At 41.9% G+C, this 6,747-nt stretch overlaps 1 pseudogene across 1 annotated transcript; it reads left to right on the forward strand.

Annotated features, from left to right (window-relative positions):
* The first annotated feature begins 576 nt into the window (after window positions 1–576).
* LOC148025329 (farnesyl pyrophosphate synthase-like) lies at window positions 577–4,016 on the forward strand (annotated as a pseudogene). The gene is made up of 8 exons (XR_015693043.1): window positions 577–1,021; window positions 2,220–2,244; window positions 2,403–2,518; window positions 2,616–2,698; window positions 2,790–2,906; window positions 3,012–3,100; window positions 3,255–3,306; window positions 3,449–4,016. The product of XR_015693043.1 is annotated as a farnesyl pyrophosphate synthase-like (transcript).
* Window positions 4,017–6,747: the final 2,731 nt, after the last annotated feature.

Consider the following 6,747-nt stretch of genomic DNA (forward strand, 5'->3'; position numbering starts at 1 on the left):
CTAAAGATTTATAGGTATGTAGATTGCATGATTAACCATTATTCAATGATAATGTAAGACTAGTGCTTCTTGCACGCTTTTGTGCACACAGAACATTATACTTCTTAGTGACAGCTTCGCTTCCCTTTTGCATAGCAACTTCGCTTCCGTCACTTCTTTCTCACACGCGCACACACACACATACGAGCATTTCTTGTGAATAAGGGAAAACTAGGCGCTCCGCGCCTAGACTCCGGCGTGATTTTTGCGGGCGCGGGCGGGTGCCGGATGCGTGGCACCCGCCCCTGCGTTCTCCTTTTCTTTTTGTGGGGGAGGTGCCCGACTGCCACGTGGCACCCGTCCCCCACCTCTCCTTAACTAATAGTATAGATATGGAATTCTAAATTGTAGTTAACTTGGGGGTAATTTTTAAAAGGCTTACCCAAACATGTTCTTAGTAGAGGCAATGCTTAAAACATAAGCTTATGAAAAATCGACAACTATGAAACAAAAGCTAATGTGTGGGATGTGGGAGGGCGCCAGCAATTCAACCTAAGTGCAATGTTTTCAAAAGACTTTGGCAGGCGTGTTGAAAAGAGGAGACGGAGCACGCGACTCATAATCTGATCCCTTAGAAAATCGACGAGGCACATGGCGGGCGTAATGCGACCACCTATATTTTAGGCGAGGCTGCATGGAAAAGAGAGCTGGCATGTCGCGTTAGAAAAGGGGGGGTGTGGGACCGAAGCAGAACATACCCTTTACTGAAGAAGAGACTCAAGTCATCGGATCATATGCCCGCTCGCTCGATCGATCCGCCTACACACCGAGTCTAGTTGTTGCTCCTACCTCTGTGCTTGTTGAAAGGAAAAGCTCCCCCCTCTCTGTGTGCAGGGCGATGGCTCCTGATACCGTCACTGCTAAGCCTGCCGGTTTTGGCCGAGCGGAGTTCCTGCAGGTGTTCGAGAAGCTGAAGTCCCAGCTCCTCCAGGATTCAGACGCATTCAAGTACACCACTGATTCGCGTGAATGGATCGAAAAAGTAATTGTCTCTTCATCTGCTGGCTTGAGAGCATAGGTTTAAGCTTTCAACTTTCAAGTCACTGTAGTTATAACAACGCCGACAATCGAGAGTTTTTCAGAGTCTAAGGTTTGGTAAACATTCTTTTTCTGCACTCTAGTTTCTCAATGAGCTTCGATCTTGCAGAGCACGCACATGCTTGATTGTATATCAATGCGCTGCAACACATACGAAATGTGCTGAGGCATGCATCACAATCGGCTTCACAATGCAACACTTGCGGGAGGACCACAAAATATAAATGAATTCACATGTCCCCAGATCTACAAGCGTTGAAGCGGACTAATCAGCCTTTCTGGATATTCAACGGACATATCCAGCGGGGTCAAGTGCAAACAGCTCACATGAAGTCTGAATGGTCTCGAGTGACCATGACATCTAGAATTGGGAATAGGCAATGCTTATCATGATTGTACCACTAAGTTTCGTTTCACTGGCAGATATCATGTTACTAGAGTTGCCAGCAGAATGGTAGTATAATAATGTGCAGCATCGTTGTAGAGTTAGTTAATCTCCCAGCAAACTTCTTGGCCAGAATTTGCAAGGTGGGAATGTGCCTTAGAGTTGGATCTACTTGGCAGTTGTTAACCATCCAGGCCTACCCATGTATCTCATATCCATTTGGTCCAAACGTATGTCATTGCCCCGTGTTCATGGAATATTTCCCATCATCTAGCCCTTTGCATCACTGCTTTTGCATTGTCTGATAACTTGCAACTGCCCATGCACATGAAGTGATTAAAGAACGAATTCTGGCTGTATGTGATCTGAAAATGGGGTTTGGGCATTGCATTCAGAGAGGCTTTAATAACCAATCATGGAATTGCAGCATTTCTATGCATGGGAATTGTGCCAGCAAGGGGCATGGTGCCTCATTGTAACATTGTGCCAAATTCAAGGTCCAAAGAAATGCCTTATACCAGTACACAATTTTAAAGAAAATCACAAGTGTCATGAGCTAAGGGATCAGTCAACATAGACAAGACATCTGCATCCCATGTAAAAGTATGTAGTTGTGCATCATGCTTCAGTGCACCTTTTAATGCATTCATTTGCACCAATTTCAATTGTAAACATGCACAGTTAATGTGGATAGAACCGATCTCCATGGATAATTTGTTTGAGTGGGGCTCATTTTGCTCTGTTTTTTGTGTACCAGATGCTGGACTACAATGTACCAGGAGGTATGACTTGTCCTTCGTGTTGGACCAGAAAAAAAAGTGTTGAAACATTGTGTGCATTAAACATATACTTTTGCAGTCATCTGAATGTGGAGCAGCTATTGACAACAACTGAGAATTTTGGTTTCTCTTTTAGAGACAGCTTTTTGTGTGCTTTGCAGGAAAGCTGAAACGTGGATTGTCAGTCGTTGACAGCCTCAAGCATCTTAAAAGTGGGAAGGAGCTTACTGAAGAGGAGGCATTTTTGGCTTCTGTGCTGGGATGGTGTATAGAGTGGGTAAGTTTGACTTGTTTTGTAAGTCTTTGAGCCACACTCATGTCTGGTCTTTCCCTCTGGTTTCACATGTTAAAAATTTGAGGTGGCTTGGGTGCAGCTTCAGGCTTACTTTCTTGTTTTGGATGACGTTATGGACAATTCACTCGTCGCGGGCAGCCATGCTGGTACAGAGTACCCAAGGCAAGGCTTTGTATTGTAGTACTTCTTTTGAAGCCTATTGCAGTTCTTTAAAAGAAAATTTTAACTCGTAAGTTGTTCCTCTTCTGGATAGGTTGGTCTGATTGCTGTAAATGGTGGGATACTGCTACGAAATCACATTCATAGAATGCTGAAATGGCACTTTGGAGACAAACCATACTACGTGGTCCTAGTAGACTTGTTCAATGAAGTAAGTCTCTTTGTTTAATTTCTTGAAGTGAGGATCAAAGTCAAAGTTTCATCTACATAACTTTAGCAAGTTGATCTGGTTTGAAGACAGTAATGATCTTTTCAGGTAGAATTTCAAACAGCCTCTGGTCAGATGCTGGATCTGATCACTACTCCTGCAGGAGAGGTGGACCTTTCCAAATATGTGCTTCCAACGTAAATCATTTTGTTTTGTGAGAATACTAGTAGCTTTTAGCCCATCCCATATATTCCTGCATCTATCAAGGCATTAGGGTGTACCCAATGTGTGCTTTGCTTTATTTGCATGCTCTCTTTGGATAAGGACACTAGTACTTGTTTTGCTCTGCAGATACGTTCAGATTGTACAATGTAAGACTGCATATTATTCATTCTATTTACCGGTAAGCAAGAAGGTTATAATTCTGCAGAAACCATCTCAGTTCAGGCAGGCACTTAAAATGATTATACATTTAGCATACAATGTTTGATTCTAGCTCTAGTAACAGTTCTGAAGACTTCCTAACTCAGAAACCTTTTCCCTAGGTTGCCTGTGCTCTTGTAATGTCTGGGGAATGTCTAGAGAGGTTTGAGTCTGCTAAACAGATCTTAGTGTCAATGGGCACTTATTTTCAAACAAGTGTAAGAGCCTCATCAACCATAGTAGGCTCATGATCTTGAAGAATTTGTGACATAAGAGCATAGTTTACACGGAGTGAACTAACCATTGGGCCTATGACCTAGCTGATCTAAGTGGGCTTGAAGGGGTAGTAGAAAAGTGGATAATACTGGACTCGTGCTCAAGTTGTTGATACTACCTTGGAATGGTGATAGGCTTATTCTAGTGTGAAGTAGGTTAAGTAGTCTTCGGTACTTGCAATGCACTTGTTTGGGATAGGGACTTCCCCTCTCTAAGTGAAGGTGGTTTCCCCTCATCCAAAGAGAAAAGCTCCCCTTTTGATGGTTCAACCCCAAGAAGAAACTTGAGGGGATGGGGAAGAACTAGGAATACTCGAAGGTGAAGTAGTAGAAGAAAAAGGAGTCGTCAAAGGAGGAAGGGAAGTAGATGGAGAGGGAGAAGGCATAGAAGAGGAAGGGGGGGAGTCATAGGCAAAAGAGTGCAGATATGTAACTTGGAAGAAAGGGGAGGGATTTTGGGGCGGGGAGGGTTAGTCAATGAAGAAGAATGACTTGGATAGAAACTATCAAAAGGATCTTTGGAGGCCGAAGCCTCGTCACATCCTTGATCACCTCGATCTTTATTTTTAAAGGTCATAGAGTTGATAGGTTCCTCTCTTTTTCTTGTCCACACATTTAAAAGCATCACACCCAAAGATGCAATAATGGAAAATGGAAGGCTTTTTTCCAAAGAAAGCCTCGTAGGGAGTCATATCCTGTAATGTGGAGGTAGAAGACCAGTTGTGGATGTGAACCATAGTAGCCACTGCATCTCACCCCAAAGAGAGTGAGAAAGACCTCTATGCTCTAACATTGATCGGGCCATCTCCAGTATAGTTTAATTGGCACACTCCACCCCAACATTTTTAGATGGTGCGTTTAAATGGGAGAACTCCATCCAAATACCATGATCCTTGTAAAACTTAAAAAAGAGGTTAGAATAAAACTTGTAGTCATGGTTTGCTCATACACCATGAATGGTGAAAGACGTTTGCGTTTCTGCAAACACCTTCCACTTGGAGAAGTTGAAGTATATATTGCTCTTATACTCCAAAAAATGAGGTCCATAACGGCTGAAATCATTGATAATCAACATCAGATACTTCGCCTTTCCAAGAGAGGCTGTGCCCATAAGACTGCATAGATCGGTGTGGACCAACTGGAGTGGTGCTTGCCTCGCAAGCACTTAGGGCATCGAGTATGAATGGGAGGGGAATCAGGAAGTCCTCCACCATCTTCTTTCGAGAAGCCCGCTTGTTAGCATCGAAGTTTAGGTGCATGTCAAAGCAGTCCTAGCTCATGGGAAGTCCTTGTGATAAGGGTTGTGAGCTTATAAAGCCCACCCTCTTGTATACTTGTTCAAAGAACCGCTCCTGTAGAAGCATTCCTTTAGAGTTATTGTATCCTGTGTAAAAATAATGTGGGTCCCTAGTGTGTAAGGCCATAAACAGATAGTAGGTTAAAACCCAAATTTGGTACATTAAGAACTTTGGTGGAAGAATGTTGCTGAGGATCTAGTAATAGGAGAATGGTCCCTACTCCATGAACGTGTATGAAAGAGTTGTCATGAATGGTGATGGATCTCCCTTAGGAATGTTTGTCTTGAAGCCAATTGTGATGATAGGATCTCCCTTAGGAATGCTTGTCTTGAAGCCAATTGTGATGATAGGCTATGTGGGAAGAGGCCCCACTTCCACTGTCCACGAGCCAAGGCTGCTATGTGGTGGAAGAAGCTAGAGCTGAATTCTCCTCCTTTGACACTAAGTTAGTTCTCTTTGGGTAAAGAAGGGAGAACGAGCACTTGCACGGAGGGTGCCTATAATGTCGCCTTGAGAGGAGTGATGGGAAACCTCCTTGTCAAAGTCATCAAAGTCTTAGAATCGGTGGTAAGACATCTTTGCACAACTTGCAAACACTTAAAGGCTGCTGTGTTTTGCTGTAGGAGAGCTCGAATGGAGGGAAAATTAGCAACACGTGCAAGTAAACATTTGTAGATGTCCCACCTTTGTTGAAAGTATCTATCCATTGCAGAAAATTTACATTTGCAGTAGTGAACAGCAGGCCGAAATTTGAGTTTTCAGTAGTAGTGCGGACTCCTCTTTGGCTGGAAACTCTATGTTATTAGTTAAGCGATGATACCATGTAAGAGTGCACAACGGAAGAGAATCTCGAACATGGAGTCAAAGGGAAAGAGAGAAATATTAAGAAGAGAAGAGAGAGTGAATTGATAATCTATAACAAATCTTTTGTATATCAATTATTACTAGACATTGGCTCAATGATTCCAAATTAATTTGATGCTCATGTACTTTGAAATGCGATTTGTATTAATGTGTTTTAAAATATGATTAAATATTCATCTTTCTAATTAAGGGTGACCAATGGCTAGAATGCCCTATAATTATACTTGGGTCATCGTTGATGAGATATCCAAGAGAAATTAAAAGTTTAGTCGAGCGGTCAAATTGACCAGAAAGCTCAAATGACTAAGATTTTTATGCTCATATAGTCACATTGACTAAAAGCCTATATAATAAATGATTTTAGAAAGTGAAACCAGATGGTCATGATTGAAGAAATAAACCATGAACCAATGAACCTATATAATGAGCTCTCCAGAAGCTAAAATTGGCGAATACTAAAATTTAGGAGGTTACTATTTTTGAAAGTTGCTCAAATGGAAATTTTGTTTACGTCAAAGGTATTGGAATTTTGTAAGGAAAAATTTTATCTTCAGTAGCTATCTCAAATTCTTAACCATTTGAGAGATTTTTAGAGTAGAAGGTTTGGAAGTTTCTTTCTCTAGAAAAGTGACATGTGGCATCTAGAAGAGGACGTGTCATTTTGAAGAGACAAATGTCCCTACACTTGTCATTTTCAACAAACACTTGTCATTTGTATCCTTTACTTTTCACTTTTGAGTACCCAAGTCTCACACCTATATATTGGAGGTCTCTCTATTTATTTGAAACAAGCTCTCATGCTAAAATTTCAGCCGCATGCTTTGTCCTCTCCTATCTATCTCTCATCCAAGCATGACTTTCTAGCTGCATGCTTTGTACTCTCCTATCTATCTCTCATCCAAGCACCACTTTCTATTTAGCTTGATCTAATCCATGCACTAAAGAAGAGAATCAACTTGCTGCTTGGAGATTGCAGAAATGAGG

Source organism: Lygodium microphyllum, chromosome 14 (assembly GCF_053477565.2).
Source record: "Lygodium microphyllum isolate KBCC chromosome 14, Lygodium_microphyllum_v1.1.10, whole genome shotgun sequence".
Classification (NCBI taxonomy): Eukaryota; Viridiplantae; Streptophyta; class Polypodiopsida; order Schizaeales; family Lygodiaceae; genus Lygodium; species Lygodium microphyllum.